The following is a 19,642-nucleotide window of genomic DNA, read 5'->3' as shown; positions in this document are numbered from 1 at the left end:
TCATGGATGGATATAAACTGTTCAGGAAGGACAGGCAGGGCAGAAAAGGTGGGGGAGTTGCATTGTATATAAGGGAGCAGTATGACTGCTCAGAGCTCCGGTATGAAACTGCAGAAAAACCTGAGTGTCTCTGGATTAAGATTAGAAGCGTGCGCAACAAGGGTGATGTCGTGGTGGGAGTCTGCTATCGACCACTGGATCAGGGGGATGAGGTGGATGAGGCTTTCTTCCAGCAACTAAAGGAAGTTACTAGATCTCAGGCTCTGGTTCTTATGGGAGACTTCAATCACCCTGATATCTGCTGGGAGAGCAATACAGCGGTGCACAGAAAATCCAGGAAGTTTTTGGAAAGTGTAGGGGACAATTTCCTGGTGCAAGTGCTGGAGGAACCAACTAGGGCTCTCCTTGACCTGCTGCTCACAAACCATGAAGAATTAATAGGGGAAGCAAAAGTGGATGGGAACCTGGGAGGCAGTGACCATGAGATGGTCGAGTTCAGGATCCTGACACAAGGAAGAAAGGAGAGCAGCAGAATATGGACCCTGGACTTCAGAAAAGCAGACTTTGACAACCTCAGGGAACTGATGGGCAGGAACCCCTGGGAGAATAACATGGGGAGAAGGAGTCCAGGAGAGCTGGCTGTATTTTAAAGAATCCTTATTGAAGTGACAGGGACAAACCATTCCGATGTGTAGAAAGAATAGTAAATATGGCAGGCAACCAGCTTGGCTTGACAGTGAAATCCTTGCTGATCTTAAACACAAAAAAGAAGTCTATAAGAAGTGGAAGATTGGACAAATGACCAGGGAAGAATATAAAAATATTGCTCGGGCATGCAGGAGTGAAATCAGGAAGGCTAAATCACACCTGGAGTTGCAGCTAGCGAGGGATGTTAAGAGTAACAAGAAGGGTTTCTTCAGGTATGTTAGCAACAAGAAGAAAGACAAGGAAAGTGTGGGCCCCTTACTGAATGAGAGAGGCAACCTAGTGACAGAGGATGTGGAAAAAGCTAATGTACTCAATACTTTTTTTGCCTCTGTCTTCACAAACAAGGTCAGCTCCCAGACTGCTGCACTGGGCAGCACAGCATGGGGAGGAGGTGACCAGCCCTCTGTGGAGAAAGAAGTAGTTTGGGACTATTTAGAAAAGCTGGATGTGCACAAGTCCATGGGGCTGGAGGCGCTGCATCCGAGCGTGCTAAAGGAGTTGGCGGATGTGATTGCAGAGCCATTGGCCATTATCTTTGAAAACTCATGGTGATCGTGGGAGGTACTGGATGACTGCAAAAAGGCTAATGTAGTGCCCATCTTTAAAAAAGGGAAGAAGGAGGATCTGGGGAACTACAGACCAGTCAGCCTCACCTCAGTCCCTGGAAAAATCATGGAGCAGGTCCTCAAGGAATCAATTCTGAAGGACTTAGAGGAGAGGAAAGTGATCAGGAACAGCCAGCATGGATTCACCAAGGGCAAGTCATGCCTGACTAATCTAATTGCCTTCTATGACAAGATAAATGGCTCTGTGGATGAAGGGAAAGCAGTGGACGTGTTGTTCCTTGACTTTAGCAAAGCTTTTGACACAGTCTCCCACAGTATTCTTGCCAGCAAGTTAAAGAAGTATGGGCTGGATGAATGGACTATAAGGTGGATAGAAAGTTGGCTAGATTGTCAGGCTCAACGGGTAGTGATCAATTGCTCCATGTCTAGTTGGCAGTCGGTGTCAAGTGGAGTGCCCCAATGGTCGGTCCTGGGGCCAGTTTTGTTCAATATCTTCATTAATGATCTGGAGGATGGTGTGGATTGCACTCTCAGCAAATTTGTAGATGACACTAAACTGGGAGGAGAGGTAGATATGCTGGAGGATAGGGATAGGATACAGAAGGTCCTAGACAAATTAGAGGATTGGGCCAAAAGAAATCTGATGAGGTTCAACAAGGACAAGTGCAGAGTCCTGCACTTAGGATGGAAGAATCCAATGCACCGCTCCAGACTAGGGACTGAATGGCTCAGCAGCAGTTCTGCAGAAAAGGACCTAGGGGTTACAGTGGACAAGAAGCTGGATATGAGTCAACAGTGTGCCCTTGTTGCCAAGAAGGTCAATGGCATTTTGGGATGTATAAGTAGGGGCATTTCCAGCAGATCGAAGGATGTGATCGTTCCCCTCTATTCGACACTGGTGAGGCCTCATCTGGAGTACTGTGTCCAGTTTTGGGCCCCACACTACAAGAAGGATGTGGAAAAATTGTAAAGCATCCAGCGGAGGGCAACAAAAATGATGAGGGGACTGGAACACATGACTTATGAGGAGAGGCTGAGGGAACTGGGATTGTTTAGTCTACGGAAGAGAAGAATGAGGGGGGATTTGATAGCTGCTTTTGATACCTGAAAGGGAGTTCCAAAGAGGATGGATCTAGACTGTTCTCAGTGGTAGCAGATGACAGATCGAGGAGTAATGGTCTCAAGTTGCAGTGGGGGCGGTTTAGGTTGGATATTAGGAAAAACTTTTTCACAGAGAGGATGGTGAAACACTGGAATGTGTTACCTAGGGAGGTGGTGGAATCTCCTTCCTTAGAAGTTTTTAAGGTCAGGCTTGACAAAGCCCTGGCTGGGATGATTTAGTTGGATATTGGTCCTGCCTTCAGCAGGGGGTTGAACTACATGACCTCCTGAGGTCCCTTCCAACTCTGATATTCTATGATTCTATGAAATACACACAACTCTCACACAGAAGCCTGGCCAGTCATGAAACTGGATTTCAAAGCCTCTCTGATGTGCAGAGTGCCTTGCTGTGCTCTTCTAATCACCCTGGTGTCTGGCTGCTCAAAATCAGATGCCAGGCGATTTGTCTCAACCTCCCACAGCGCCATAAATGTCTCCCCCTTACTCTCACAGATATTATGGAGCACACAGCAAGCAGCAATAACAATAGGAATGTTGGTGGCGCTGAAGTCTAAACTACTCAGCAAACAGTGCCAGCGAGCTTTTAAACGTCCAAAGGCACATTCTACAACCATTCTGCACTTGCTCGGCCTATAGTTGAACTGCTCCTTACTACTGTCCAAGCTGCCTGTATGCGGCTTCATAAGCCATGGGAGCAAGGGGTGGGCTGGTTCCCCAAGGATAACTATTGGCATTTCAACATTCCTGACAGTAATTTTCTGGTCTGGGAAGTAAGTCCCTTCTTGCAGCTGCTTGAACAACCCAGAGTTCCTAAAGATGTGAGTGTCGTGCACCTTTCCTGGCCGTCCCACATTGATGTTGGTGAAATGTTCCTTGTGATCCACCAGTGCTTGCAGCACCATTGAGAAGTACCCCTTGCGGTTTACATACTGGCTACCAAGGTACCAAGATAGGGATATGTGTTCCATCTATCGCCCCACCACAGTTAGGAAACCCCATTGCAGCAAAGCCATCCACTATGACCTACACATTTCCCAGAGTCACTACCCTTGATAACAGAACATCAGTGACCACATGGATCAGCAGCCCCCACAGTAGATTTGCCCACTTCAAATTGATTTTCAACTGACCGGTAGCAGTCAGGCGTAGCAAGCTTCCACAGGGCTATCGCCACTCACTTCTCAACTGTCAGGGCAGCTCTCATCTTGGTATTCCTGCACATCAGGGCTGGGGAAAGAAACCCACAGAGTTCCAAGAAAGTGGCCTTACACATGCAAAAGTTGCTGGGCCTAGAATTGGCATTCCACTGTATCAACCAACCCCACAGCCACCATGATGTCCCAATTGCCACAGCTCATGCTTTCAGGAACATCTGTGTCCATGTCCTCATCAAAATCATCCTTGTGCTGGCGTCTCTTAGCCCGGTTCTGCATATACTCCAGGATAATGTGCGAGGTGTTTACGATGCTCACAACAGCAGCGGTGAGCTGAGCGGGCTCCATGCTTGCCGTGATATGGCATCTGGAGGACATTAGGAGAGCAGAGTTGCAGTGGAAGCGGTGGATGATGATGGTTAGCAGTAGTACTGCACCTTCTGCTGACAGCAGCTCCCAGGACACAACAGCAGTGGTGACGGTGAGCTGAGCGGGCTCCATGCTTTCCATGGTATGGTGTCTGCATGGAAAAAAGGTGTGAAACGATTGTCTGCTGTTAGTTTCAAGGAGGGAGGGGTGACTGACAACATGTACCGCAAACCACCCGTGACAATGTTTTTGCCCCATCAGGCATTGGGAGCTTAACCCAGAATTCCAATGGGTGGCAGAGACTGCGGGAACTGTGGGATAGCTACCCACAGGGTATGTCTACAATACGGAATAAGGTCGAATTTATAGAAGTCGTTTTTTTAGAAATCGGTTTTATATATTCGAGTGTGTGTGTCCCCACAGAAAATGCTCTAAGTGCATTAAGTGCATTAACTCGGCGGAGCGCTTCCACAGTACTGAGGCTAGAGTCGACTTCCGGAGCGTTGCACTGTGGGTAGCTATCCTACAGTTCCCGCAGTCTCCGCTGCCCATTGGAATTCTGGGTTGAGATCCCAATGCCTGATGGGGCTAAAACATTGTCGCGGGTGGTTCTGGGTACATATCGTCAGGCCCCCGTTCCCTCGCTCCCTCCGTGAAAGCAAGGGCAGACAATCGTTTCACGCCTTTTTTCCTGAGTTACCTGTGCAGACGCCATACCACGGCAAGCATGGAGTCCACTCAGGTAACCGTCACCCTATGTCTCCTGGGTGCTGGCAGACGCGGTACGGCATTGCTACACAGTAGCAGCAACCCCTTGCCTTGTGGCAGCAGACGGTACAGTACGACTGGTAGCCGTCATCGTCATGTCCGAGGTGCTCCTGGCCACGTCGGCTGGGAGCGCCTGGGCAGACATGGGCGCAGGGACTAAATTTGGAGTGACTTGACCAGGTCATTCTCTTTAGTCCTGCAGTCAGTCCTATTGAACCATCTTATGGTGAGCGGGCAGGCGATACGGGCTGCTAGCAGTCGTACTGTACCATCTTCTGCCGAGCAGCCATGAGATGTGGATGGCATGCAGTCCTTCTGCACCGTCTGCTGCCAGCCAAAGATGTAAAAGATAGATGGAGTGGATCAAAACAAGAAATAGACCAGATTTGTTTTGTACTCATTTGCTTCCCCCCCTCCCCTGTCTAGGGGACTCATTCTTCCAGGTCACACTGCAGTCACTCACAGAGAAGGTGCAGCGAGGTAAATCTAGCCATGTATCAATCAGAGGCCAGGCTAACCTTCTTGTTCCAATAAGAATGATAACTTAGGTGCACCATTTCTTATTGGAACCCTCCGTGAAGTCCTGCCTGAAATACTCCTAGATGTAAAGACACCCCCTTTGTTGATTTTAGCTCCCTGAAGCCAACCCTGTAAGCCATGTCCTCAGTCGCCCCTCCCGGCGTCAGAGCAACGGCAAACAATCGGGCATCTGAGAGTGCTGTCCAGAGCAGTCACAATGGAGCACTCTGATGGGGCTAAAACATTGTCGCGGGTGGTTCTGGGTACGTATCGTCAGGCCCCCGTTCCCTCCCTCCCTCCGTGAAAGCAAGGGCAGACAATCATTTCGCGCCTTTTTTCCTGAGTTACCTGTGCAGACGCCATACCACGGCAAGCATGGAGCCCGCTCAGGTAACCGTCACCCTATGTCTCCTGGGTGCTGGCAGACGAGGTACGGCTTTGCTGCACAGTAGCAGCAACCCATTGCCTTCTGGCAGCAGACGGTGCAATACGACTGGTAGTCGTCCTCGTCATGTCCGAGGTGCTCCTGGCCACGTCGGCTGGGAGCGCCTGGGCAGACATGGGCGCAGGGACTAAATTTGGAGTGACTTGACCAGGTCATTCTCTTTAGTCCTGCAGTCAGTCCTATTGAACCGTCTTATGGTGAGCAGGCAGGCGATACGGACTGCTAGCAGTCGTACTGTACCATTTTCTGCCAGGCAGGCAAGAGATGAGGATTGCTAGTAGTCGTATTGTACCATCTTCTGCCAGGCAGGCAAGAGATGAGGATGGCTAGCAGTCGTACTGTACCATCTTCTGCCGAGCAGCCATGAGATGTGGATGGCATGCAGTCCTTCTGCACCGTCTGCTGCCAGCCAAAGATGTAAAAGATAGATGGAGTGGGTCAAAACAAGAAATAGACCAGATTTGTTTTGTACTCATTTGCCTCCTCCCCTGTCTAGGGGACTCATTCCTCTAGGTCACACTGCAGTCACTCACAGAGAAGGTGCAGCAAGGTAAATCTAGCCATGTATCAATCAGAGGCCAGGCTAACCTCCTTGTTTCAATAAGAACGATAACTTAGGTGCACCATTGCTTATTGGAACCCTCCATGAAGTCCTGCCTGAAATACTCCTTGATGTAAAGACACCCCCTTTGTTGATTTTAGCTCCCTGAAGCCAACCCTGTAAGCCGTGTTGTCAGTCGCCCCTCCCTCCCTCAGAGCAACGGCAGACAATCGTTCCGCGCCTTTTTTCTGTGCGGACGCCATACCAAGGCAAGCATGGAGGCCGCTCAGCTCACTTTGGCAATTAGGAGCACATTAAACACCACACGCATTATCCAGCAGTATATGCAGCACCAGAACCTGGCAAAGCGATACCGGGCGAGGTCACGTGAGTGATCAGGACATGGACACAGATTTCTCTGAAAGCATGGGCCCTGCCAATGCATGCAGCATGGTGCTAATGGGGCAGGTTCATGCTGTGAAAGGCTCGGGAAACAAGCGCAGACTGGTGGGACCGCATAGTGTTGCAGGTCTGGGACGATTCCCAGTGGCTGCGAAACTTTCGCATGCGTAAGGGCACTTTCATGGAACTTTGTGACTTGCTTTCCCCTGCCCTGAGGTGCATGAATACCAAGATGAGAGCAGCCCTCACAGTTGAGAAGCGAGTGGCGATAGCCCTGTGGAAGCTTGCAACGCCAGACAGCTACCAGTCAGTTGGGAATCAATTTGGAGTGGGCAAATCTACTGTGGGGGCTGCTGTGATGCAAGTAGCCCACGCAATCAAAGATCTGCTGATATCAAGGGTAGTGACCCTGGGAAATGTGCAGGTCATAGTGGATGGCTTTGCTGCAATGGGATTCCCTAACTGTGGTGGGGCTATAGACGGAACCCATATCCCTATCTTGGCACCGGAGCACCAAGCCGCCGAGTACATAAACCGCAAGGGGTACTTTTCGATAGTGCTGCAAGCTCTGGTGGATCACAAGGGACGTTTCACCAACATCAACGTGGGATGGCCGAGAAAGGTGCATGATGCTCGCATCTTCAGGAACTCTGGTCTGTTTCAAAAGCTGCAGGAAGGGACTTTATTCCCAGACCAGAAAATAACCTTTGGGGATGTTGAAATGCCTATAGTTATCCTTGGGGACCCAGCCTACCCCTTAATGCCATGGCTCATGAAGCCGTACACAGGCAGCCTGGACAGTAGTCAGGAGCTGTTCAACTACAGGCTGAGCAAGTGCAGAATGGTGGTAGAATGTGCATTTGGACGTTTAAAGGCGCGCTGGCGCAGTTTACTGACTCGCTTAGACCTCAGCGAAACCAATATTCCCACTGTTATTACTGCTTGCTGTGTGCTCCACAATATCTGTGAGAGTAAGGGGGATACGTTTATGGCAGGGTGGGAGGTTGAGGCAAATTGCCTGGCTACTGGTTACGCACAGCCAGACACCAGGGTGGTTAGAAGAGCACAGGAGGGCGCGGTACGCATCAGAGAAGCTTTGAAAACCAGTTTCATGACTGGCCAGGCTACGGTGTGAAAGTTCTGTTTGTTTCTCCTTGATGAAACCCCCCACCCCTTGGTTCACTCTACTTCCCTGTAAGCTAACCACCCGCCCCTCCTCCCTTCAATCACCGCTTGCAGAGGCAATAAAGTCATTGTTGCTTCACATTCATGCATTCTTTATTCATTCATCACACAAATAGGGGGATGACTACCAAGGTAGCCCAGGAGGGGTGGTGGAGGAGGGAAGGAAAATGCCACACAGCACTTTAAGCACAGCACTTTAAAAGTTTACAACTTTAAAATTTATTGAATGACAGCCTTCTTTTTTTGGGGCAATCCTCTGTGGTGGAGTGGCTGGTTGGCCGGAGGCCCCCCCACCGTGTTCTTGGGCGTCTGGGTGTGGAGGCTATGGAACTTGGAGAGGAGGGCGGTTGGTTACAGAGGGGCTGCAGTGGCAGTCTGTGCTCCAGCTGCCTTTGCTGCAGCTCAACCATACACTGGAGCATACTGGTTTGGTCCTGCAGCAGCCTCAGCATTGAATCCTGCCTCCTCTCATCACGCTGCCGCCACATTTGAGCTTCAGCCCTGTCTTCAGCCCGCCACTTACTCTCTTCAGCCCGCCACCTCTCCTCCTGGTCATTTTGTGCTTTCCTGCACTCTGACATTATTTGCCTCCATGCATTCATCTGTGCTCTGTCAGTGTGGGAGGACAGCATGAGCTCGGAGAACATTTCATCGCGAGTGTGTTTTTTTTTCTTTCTAAGCTTCACTAGCCTCTGGGAAGGAGAAGATCCTGTGATCATTGAAACACATGCAGCTGGTGGAGAAAAAAAAAGGGACAGCGGTATTTAAAAAGACACATTTTATAAAACAGTGGCTACACTCTTTCAGGGTAAACCTTGCTGTTAACATTACATACATAGCACATGTGCTTTCGTTACAAGGTCACATTTTGCCTCCTCCCACCGCGTGACTACCCCCTCAACCTTCCCCCCTCCCTGTGGCTAACAGCGGGGAACATTTCTGTTTAGCCACAGGCAAACAGCCCAGCAGGAATGGGCTCCTCTGAGTGTCCCCTGAAGAAAAGCACTCTATTTCAACCAGGTGACCATGAATTATATCTCACTCTCCTGAGGATAACACAGAGAGATAAAGAACGGATGTTGTTTGAATGCCAGCAAACATACACTGCAATGCTTTGTTCTACAATGATTCCCGAGTACGTGTTACTGGCCTGGAGTGGTAAAGTGTCCTACCATGAAGGACGCAATAAGGCTGCCCTCCCCAGAAACCTTTTGCAAAGGCTTTAGGACTACATCTAGGAGAACCACAAATGCCAGGGCAAAGTAATCCTTTCACATGCTTGCTTTTAAACCATGTATAGTATTTTAAGAGGTACACTCACTAGAGGTCCCTTCTCCGCCTGCTGGGTCCAGGAGGCAGCCTTGGGTGGGTTCGGGGGGTACTGGCTCCAGGTCTAGGGTGAGAAACAGTTCCTGGCTGTTGGGAAAACCGGTTTCTCCGCTTGCTTGCTGTGAGCTATCTACAACCTCCTCCTCCTCATCATCATCTTCTTCGTCCCCAAAACCTGCTTCCGTGTTGCCTCCATCTCCATTGAAGGAGTCAAACAACATGGCTGGGGTAGTGGTGGCTGAACCCCCTAAAATGGCATGCAGCTCATCATAGAAGCGGCATGTTTGGGGCTCTGACCCGGAGCGGCCGTTCGCCTCTCTGGTTTTCTGGTAGGCTTGCCTCAGCTCCTTAAGTTTCACACGGCACTGCTTCGGGTCCCTGTTATGTCCTCTGTCCTTCATGCCCTGGGAGATTTTGACAAAGGTTTTGGCATTTCGAAAACTGGAACGGAGTTCTGATAGCACGGATTGCTCTCCCCAAACAGCGATCAGATCCCGTACCTCCCGTTCGGTCCATGCTGGAGCTCTTTTGCGATTCTGGGACTCCATCATGGTCACCTGTGCTGATGAGCTCTGCATGGTCACCTGCAGCTTGCCATGCTGGCCAAACAGGAAATGAGATTCAAAAGTTCGCGGTTCTTTTCCTGTCTACCTGGCCAGTGCATCTGAGTTGAGAGTGCTGTCCAGAGCGGTCATAATGGAGCACTCTGGGATAGCTCCCGGAGGCCAATACCATCGAATTGTGTCCACAGTACCCCAAATTCGAGCCGGCAACGTCAATTTAAGCGCTAATCCACTTGTCAGGGGTGGAGTAAGGAAATCGATTTTAAGAGCCCTTTAAGTCGAAATAAAGGGCTTCATTGTGTGGACGGGTGCAGGTTTACATCGATTTAACGCTGCTAAATTCGACCTAAAGTCCTAGTGTAGACCAGGGCACAGTACACCATTCTGTAAGTCGATGCTAGCCACGGTAGTGAGGACACACTCCACCGACTTAATGCACTTAGTGTGGACATATGCAATCGACTGTATAAAATCGATTTTTAAAAATCGACTTCTATAAAATTGACCTAATTTCGTAGTGTAGACATACCCTTAGTCTTTGTATGATTGTTTTCAGCCTATAATTGTCCAGGACCATTCTTCTATATCGAGCAACATGGATTATTCATCATTACAGACATTCACTAGCAACATAAGTAGTCTGGAATCAAATTTTGCTCCTCAATCTTTTGTCACTATATGTTAATGTTATAATTTGAGCTAATAGTCTAGTGTTGGTTTGAATGAAAGAAACGGTTGAAAAATTGATGATATAGTACATCCATTGTCTTCTCTTCTATTATGTTGCTGCTACTTATGTTAAAAAAAAAGACTGCTAGCATTAACTGCATAAAGTCCTGCCTATTATTATAGTAATAGCTACATGATCTCTTCTTTTATGGTCAAAACAGAGTGTTTCTCTGTGTTCCAGAATTTGATAATCATGCTTAATAATTTGCCTTTAGGCTTCACTCACCTGCCACTATTCATTCAAATTACATTTCAATTTCTTTTGAATGAAGCACCTTGATTCATACATAAAATATTCATGGCACTATCTCTGCAAAAGTAATTGGGTCCTTCAAGTTCAGACACCCCCTGCAGACTGTGCTGGTTTAGATTTTTGCTTAAGTATGGCACATACCATCTTTGGGTATCATTTGTAGATCAGACAGAGACTTGCATACCAACTGCTAATTAGATTTCTAAACACTCTCTCTATGTTCCATATCAGTCTATCATAGCAATATAAATTATTTGAAAAGCTGGTCCACCTAATCTTATTAGATAAAAAGGGTATTTTTATTAATGGAGCAATGGAAAACTCACATATCTATAAAAGCTTTCTTGTAAGGTCTCAGATAAATGTTCTTTGAGGAACTGGTGTACTGTTTTATTCTTGCTACTAACATTGCTCCTTTCAGATCCAGTACCTTCACTGTACAGTCGAACATAAAATGTGCATAGTACCTTGTACCTCAGGAGTGGTCAGGTAGGACCTGATCCAATGCCCTTTGAACTCAATGGAAAGGCTTCTGGTGCCTTCAGTGGGCTTTTGAGCAGGTCCCTACCACCACCTGATCCTATCAGAAGTACATAGTGGGCCATAATGTACCTGGATTTGGGGTACTGAGGATGGTGCAAGGATCCTATCTTTCCCTCCATGTTCTGTGCATATTCAGAAAGCACAAGGACTGCATGAGCCTAACAGAGTTGGGGTGGGACAGCAGGTGGGGTGAGCATAGGACAGGGCCACAGCTACTCATATAGACCAGCAAGGGATAGTACATGCTGTGCCCTATGAAATGCTGTCTTTGTAGTTGTGCCTTTCCTACCCAAAACTGCCTTTCTTGCTGCTGCCATGTGCTGTCCAAAAATGTAAATGTTGGGTCTATTAATATAGCTAGGTTCTCTCCTCTACTGTATTAATTAATTCAGGGCCATTTAAACTGTACTTACCATGGCCATTATTTCTACCACAGTACATCACTTTACACTTAAACAGATTAATTTTCACATTCTGCCTATGAATCCATTCACCTAATTCAGGGGTTCCCAAATTTGGATTGTGGCTTGTTCAGGGTAAGCTCCTGGTAGGCTGCGAGACACTTTGTTTACCTGAGCGTCGGCAGGTACGGCATCTCACAGCTCCCAGTGGCAGCAGTTCGCTGTTCCCGGCCAATGGGAACTGTGGGAAACAGTGGCCCAGCCCATGCCACTTCCCGCAGCTCCCATGGGCCAGGAACGGCAAACTATGGCCACTGGGAGCTGCAAGTGGCCGTACCTATGGACGCTTAGGTAAACAAAGCATCTCACGGCCCGCCGGGGGCTTACCCTGAATATGCCGTGAACCAAGTTTGGGTTCTGTCTGTGGGGTTCTCTCTTTACCAACTCCCCTGAATAACAGGTACCTTTAATTCATTTCTCTTTAATTCCTAAGCAATTTCTTATCCATCTTAATAATGTATTAACCCACCCATATTTAGAGAGCTCATACAATCATGTATCACAAGAAACATTGTCAAAAGCTTTCTGCAAAAGCAGATATATTAAATCTATTAATTTAACAGCTGCTCCACATCCTAACAGCAACCACTTCCTTCCCCTATAATGGTAAGAAAAATAACATTTCAAACCATTATGTTAGCCTTGCTCTGCTTGCATTATATGATGTGACTGCTTCAAAGAATATTTTTAACAAAAGCTGCCAATTTGCACTCGTGGAATAATCGTCACTTTGCAGGCTAGTCTCTTACTCCTACAATCCATATTCCTATTGAAGCCAAAAGATCATCACCTTCTAGAGCTCTGAAACATAAAGGAGAAATAATGCTAATAATAAGGGGGGAAATTGGCCCCCTCCTCGCACATATGGAGGAGATTAGGATTTAGGAAGTCCATGTAGTTGGCTTGCCTCCCCTGGGCTGCATGAAGTGCAGCTCCCTGGAAGTCCCCCTGAACTCCATTGTAGAGTGGAGGAAATTGAGAAAGGAGGCAGCCCATGATGAAGAAGACTGGGCTGGTGAATCCTCAGCTATGTGGAACCTTTGTCCACTTCCCTAGAAAGGGGCACAGCTGGACTAGAGGCTACTGAAGATATGAAGCTGAAAGAGCATCTTTCCTACCATTGTGCAGTCCTAGAGGTAATTTTTCTCTTTCTTCATCCCCAGTACCGAAGGAACTCTTCAGCTAATCTAGTTAATCCCTAATTTGAGATATTGCCAACTCACAAGACTGACAATATATAGTGTTTTTCCTTAAAGACTGAGCTGTTAGCCTATTGTTATGTTAAAATCTCAGATTTTCTTTGAAAAAAGATGTTTCTAGCCTTAGGGTTCCAGAGAAATGCTTGAAAATATCAATCATGAAAGTTTAGAATTCAGAAAGCAAATAAAAAGAACTCAAAATATACTATGTTTTAAAGACAATGTCATTATTTTTGGGGGGAGGGGACTCATGATATTTAATTTTAATATTTCCCTTTAGCAGGAAATGGCACTCAGCCATAAACAAACTCTTGTAACATTACTATTGTGCTCCTAATTCAAAAAGGACAGCTGGAAGGTTCTAAGCACACAGCACCATTTGGAATAGCTGAATACTTAATTGGTACTGATTCAAAGGTTTGTTCTTTGCACCCATGGAAAAAAATGCCCATGATTTTGTGAGTCTGTGCATGTATAACATACATATTTGTAGTATTGTTATCAAAGTTTGATACAAGTCATATCATATATTTTGAAAAATATCCTGTAAGTCTTGGTTTATGTTTCAAGTGCCAGGGCTCAAGGGAGGGATAATGACTCTTTGATATTGAAAGGCTTGGAACACATGTGTCACAAAACATTTGAATAGCTGATTGCTGGTAATATAGATTTTAAATGAGAATCTCTGGCTTGAAGAAGTTTGTAGAGTAATTCAAAAAGATCAAAACAAACACTGCTAACTTCTTTGGCTAACTTTGCAGAAAATGTCAAGTGGGGTCAATCTAATTTTTGATAAATGCGAAACTATAAATGACTTAAGTAAATCCTGGAAATTGATGTCTATTGTTAACATCCTGGGTGAGGTCACATCCAAAATATATTCTTGATCACTTTTCAACCTTGAAGAGCTTTTGCTATTTTTGAATTCTTGAATTTAGTACTGACTGAAAACCACAATTGGCAAAGAGCTTTGTGAGTTGGTTTTGATTTTTAATGTGGAGTATAGTATTTCTCCTAATAGTTAATTACAGGCTTTTTGCTGCTTTTCTCATAAATTCATGGAATCAGACTAATCTACAGAAAATTAGTTATGAGTCAAATGCATCACTGGTGTGACTTCACCTGAAGTCAATGGAGTTATACTAGGGATAACTTTTACTCAGTACCTAGTGCCTAAATTTAACTATGATAAATATGGATATTGACTCAAAGTTATCCCAAAGTCACTCTATTGACTTCAGGTGCAATTACACGAAGGATGAATTTGACCCATATCTGCCTGAGACTCCTAAGAATTCTGACAGATGATTGCAGTCAATTTGGTTACATATTTGTAAATAAAAGTTTTGTTGTAGTAATGTAATGTCTGACATGTATTTTATACCAGTAGTAAGTGAACTCCCAGAAATGATATTGATCTGTTAATAACAGTATGTAACACTTACAAAGAACTTTGTATTAATGGATCTCAAAGGGCTTGTCACATCCTACAAGGGATTTCATTCCTTCCTTTAATGAAAAATAGTATGTTTCAGAGGAGGGTCATGGGAAAAAGACCTCCTCTCTTTTTAAAGGTAGGAAAAAAAAATTAAAAGTTCAACTTTACCACTAAATCTATGCCTTGTTTTCTGCTCCCTCCTCCCACCAGTGGATTGAGCATTGAAATGGAAGTCAGGAGCAGGGTAAAATGATACATCAATACTTAGTTTACAAAGCCTTTTGGGAGCCAGTGATGAAAAGTGTTTTATAAGTACTCAAAGCAGTTCTGGGAGTTTATCCAAATCTCATGTGAACAGGCTTTCTCTTGAGTTTGTGCTGCTTTGGCTTGAGTTCTGATTGGAACCAAGACATGCATATGCATCCAAAAATTAACAGTGTAATGTTTTAAAGTGGGAGTAGGGCTTATCTTGTGGTTAAGGTAGTGGACTCAGACTCAGCATATCTGGGTTCAATTCTTAGCTCTGCCATGGATTGCTTGTGTGACCTAGGGCAAGTCACTTAATCCCTCTGTGTCTCAGTTCTCTGTCTATAAAAGACCAGAGTATTTCCTTTCTTCCATCTTGTGTCTGTAATAGAATTATAGAAATATAGAGCTGGAAGGGACCTCAAAAAGTCTTCAAGTCCAGTCCCCTGTGATGAGGCTGGACCAAGTAAACCTAGACAGGTGTTTGTCCAACCTGTTCTTAAAAACCTCCAGTGATGAGGATTCCACAACCTTTCTTGGAAGCCTATTCCAGAGCTTAACTACCCTTATAGTTAGAAAGATTTTGCTCATAACTAACCACAATCTCCTTGCTGCAGATTAAGCCCATTATTCCTTGTCTGACCTTCAGTGGACATGGAGAACATGGAGACTTGATCACCATCCTCCTTATAACAGCCCTTAGCATATTTGACAACTGTAATCAGATACCCTCTCAGTCTTCTTTTCTCAAGACTAAACATGTTCAGTTTTTAAAATCTTTCCTCACAGGTCAGGTTTTCTAAACCTCCTATCATTTTTGTTTCTCTCCTCTGGATTCTCTCCAATTTGTTCACACATTTCCTGTCTTGCTTTTTTAGATTGTAAGATCTTTGGAGCAGTGATTGTCTCATACTGAATGTGCCCAGGAAAGTAGGGGTCTTGATCTTTGTTGGAGCCTCCACATGCTACTGGACTACAAATAATAAATGTTAATAAAAATAACTGATATTTGTAAAATTTCACAAATGGTCTGTTCAAGTTTTGGGCAAAGAGTTGGGGTTATTTCTTTTATCTGAATTACTTTGCTCATTTTTGACCACCATCATGCACATAAAGTACATAGTACTATCATCTTGAACGTTGATTACACTGGTTAATCTAACAGCATTAGTATTGTCATTGGATTATGGCAAGAGATCTCAAACTTCATCACACCATGACCCCATCTGACAACAAAAATTACTACACGACCCCAGGAAGGGGGATCGAAGCCTGAGCCTGCCTGAGCCCCACCACCCCAGGAGGGCCCAAAGCCCAAGGGCTTCAGCCCCAGGCTGGGGCCCTGTAACCCGAACCCCACCCACAGGGATGAAGCCCAACCCTGAGCCCCGCCATCCAGGGCTGAAGCTTCCATACCAGATTTAAGTTTACATACCAGATTTCAAAGGGAGTTGATTTTTTCTCTAGAAATTCCTATATATTTCTTCTCATTCTTCCACCCTAAATTTAACATGTGCAGTGTCTTGCATGTTATGGACCAGCCCCCAAAAAGCACATGATGTACATGCCACATAAGTGACAGATAAATTAGGACTTTAAGCCTTAATCTGTTTTTTAGTCTGCTTTCATTGCTACTTCAATACTAACTGGAAAAGAAAGATAACAGGTCAGTAATTCTTCTGTAAATATATATGGATGAATTCTAGACTGAGTGGTGATAGCTAGGTTAGGTGTATGGGAAGGAGATTCTGCCTTTTGTATGTGTGTCTCATTGAGATTTCTAATCACCTGAAAGAACAACATACATGGCCACTCAATGGAGATCTTGAAATGTACCTTTCATGCTGTTCAGTTCAAGCCAAAATTGCTTCTTTGTGTCTTAACCATGCCGCAAATACAACTGAGTCTTACTGTAAGAACAAGTGATTGTGACTAAGATTAAAGTTATATGGAGCTCAAAATCAGTGCCTTCAGCCAGGATGGTTTAATCAGAACATAAGATGGAGTTGCCCTTTATGGGATTCTGTGCCCAAACAACAAGTGCACTGTCCCATCCTGGACTTTTATACTTCAGTGCATCTTGGACACTGTGTAACTGGTGTGTACGCAGGTTACTAAGAATCAGAAATCAGTTTTGAGAGGAAATAAGAGCCACTTTAGACTAGGGATGGGCCTGAGCCACAAAATTATTTTCCAGATATAAATGCCCTAAGGTTTGAGAATTTGGATATAACGTTCTGGTTTGATCCACTACACAGCTAGGAGTCAACTGTGGAATGAGGAAATTTGGATAAAGGATTTTTCCTTGAGTCCTCTTCTAAATCAAATCCAACTTTTTTGAAGTACAAAATGTTTGGCTATGTTTTAAATTATTATTTAAGATTAAAGAAAGTGCCATACCAAGTCAGATAAGTAGTTTGTTTAGTCCACTATCCTTGTCTTTGACAGTAGTCAGTACCAGATGCTTCAGAGGAAAGTGCAGAAAACCCTTCCAATTAAATAACCTATTAATAAGGAAAAATCTTTTTAATGTCTTAAATTGGCTTATGGTCTGACGCATAAAAATCAACAGCCTTTAGAAATTGTTTATCTTGTCTTTATTTTCATTTTACTGTGACTCACTATGACATTCCAGGCTGTAATCGAGACCACTGAAGGCTTGTGTGACCCCTGCCCTGCAAACTTGCTTTACCATTGTAGCTCTCACTGAGTCTGCTTACAAAAAGCCTTACAGAATGCAGAACGCACCCTGAGTCTATGTGTATAATTGCAGCCTGTCACCCACACATCACACTCTGGCCTCTACCAGCCTGGGTTAACACTTGTAACACACTCCCAGTTCCATATTGCCCCCCAACACACTCCCAGTTCCATATTGCCCCCCCCAAAATGTGTGTTCTGCACTCTCGAATCCTCTCCTGGACAGTCCAGATATATTAGGTCTGTTGCCCATTTAAGGGGATCAACATAAATAGAGTTATGCAAACAGTTCAGTTTAAAGACAACACTGCACTAAAGAATAAAACAAGTTTATTCAACTACAAGGAAATAGGTTTTAAGTGATTTCAAGTATAAGTCATTAATATCAGAAATGGTTTACAAGAAAAATAAAAATAAAACACTTCCTACTACTAAAATTTGACTGTTCAAGATGAAGTCCCTTACCAAGTGTTTCCAGTAACTTTGCTGCTAAAATTCTCAGACCATGATCTGCTCCCAAAGTCCAGTGGCTGTTTCTTTTGTCTTCTTAGGTGAAAAGGAGAGAGATAGATAGGGAGCGATAATTTGGGGTGTTTTTGCCTCTTATTTTTATAGTTCAGTCATCCTTTGAAATCCATTTTCCTGGGGGTTACCCCTAGATAAAGTTCATTCCTGCCGTGGGGACGGAGACAAGGAGTGTGGTGATGAAAAAGGCTCCATGCTGTTGTGTATGCAGGGTCTGAATGAACTCTCCCCTGACAGCTAGCTGGGAGGGGGAGAGACTTCAGGAGCAAACTGTATTCACATGAACATACCTACTCTGCTTAGATATCCAGCAGATAGAACGGTGTTGCTCAAAGTGATCAACTTTGGCTGATGTTGGGTTACAAATCACTTTAGTACTGAATGCAGGGGTAGTGAAATGCTGTTATCAATGTTGTTGTCATTATTGTATGAATAAAGGGGAGCAAAACTGTGCTTAACCTGTATCAAATGAGGGGGTCATCCTCAGCTGAAAGGTCCTTGTTAAACCAAGGGCTTGAATGCCAGACCCCGGGTGCCCAGTGAAAGTAAGAGGGGTGGGGACAGGTGTCCCAGCCAGGAGGTGTGGACTCTCCTTAAGGGTCCCCAGTCTGGTTTAACCTGTCACCCTCTTCCCCCATCCCCTGTTCAAAGATAGAGCTAAATAGGTGTCATTAGGAGCTTTTTGTTATTTTAAGTAGTCAATGAGAGCTGAAATCACTTGAGGTGGGGCTGTGTTTCTGCTCAGCCTGCTGAGCGCTAAAAATCATTAAGAGACTGATTTACAGAGGTCACTGCAGACAGGCAGGTGGCAGCAAGAGGTGACTGACGGGCGACCGTGGGGAGCAAACTGCGAAAGTGGTGAGCAGTTGGCTGGCAGGAGGTAGTGAAGAGCAGTGGCTGGAAGGGCAGCCAGTCACAGCAAGTCCTCAGATGGTGGAGCAAGCCATTTGTCTTCTTCCACAGGTGAGAGGTGAACTCATACAAATGCAATTCTGAAACCTGGGTCCTCGCTGACCAAGGATAACCACTGTGAGTGGGGTATGTTGAGGGAGCAGAGGAGGGAACAGTAAAGGAGCTTTTGGTTGTAGAACTCAAGAACATGAGGCAGAAGACTCTGTCCCATGCACTTACGGGTGGGTGTCCTGCTCACAGTTTGAGATTTATGAATCCTGCTTGTGGTATTTTCCATAATTAATGTTGGGTGACTCCTCTCCTTTAATTAAAAGTTTCTTTTCTACACTCAGAGTCTGCTTGTGAGTGGGAAAGTATTGCCTCTAAGAGGCACCCATGGGTGGTGTGTAATTTTCGCAGGTTACTGGGTGGGGGCTCAAGCTGGTTCTGTGTTTTATTGTTGAAAAGGAACCCCTAGATATTTAACCCGGCTCTGCTTACTGCTGGCTCCACCTGGCAGAAGGGTTACAGGTGATTGCTAAGATGCAGATCTGTTTGTTCCTGACCCCCTTCCTTGCCAAAGAATGGGTACTTGATAAGCCCATCAGCTTTGATGACACTGGCTAAATGAGTCAGCTTGTCCTTTGTCTTTTTGAGAAACATGTTTACCCACCCCCTTAGACCCGTCTGGTAAACATACTTCAGTCATAATTTCAGTTTATGTTCATAACTTTACATATAATATCACTGCATACATTTTATCATGATATTCTTGACCATCAAGTTATTTGTTTTCCAATGATGCATCAGAAGGAATCTTTTATACAAAGATTGTGATGATAGTATGTAGGGTGTGAATACAGGGGTGCATGCAGTCATACTCTGAACTTCCTGGTTTCAGCTGGGATTGGAATTGGTGGAATCAACAAAATAGCATGAGAGGCCATTTCTCACCTGGCTGGAATGCAGTAAGTTCAAAATTAAGC

The sequence above is a fragment of the Caretta caretta genome, chromosome 3 (assembly GCF_965140235.1).
Source record: "Caretta caretta isolate rCarCar2 chromosome 3, rCarCar1.hap1, whole genome shotgun sequence".
Taxonomy (NCBI): Eukaryota; Metazoa; Chordata; order Testudines; family Cheloniidae; genus Caretta; species Caretta caretta.
This window is presented reverse-complemented; position numbering follows the sequence as displayed.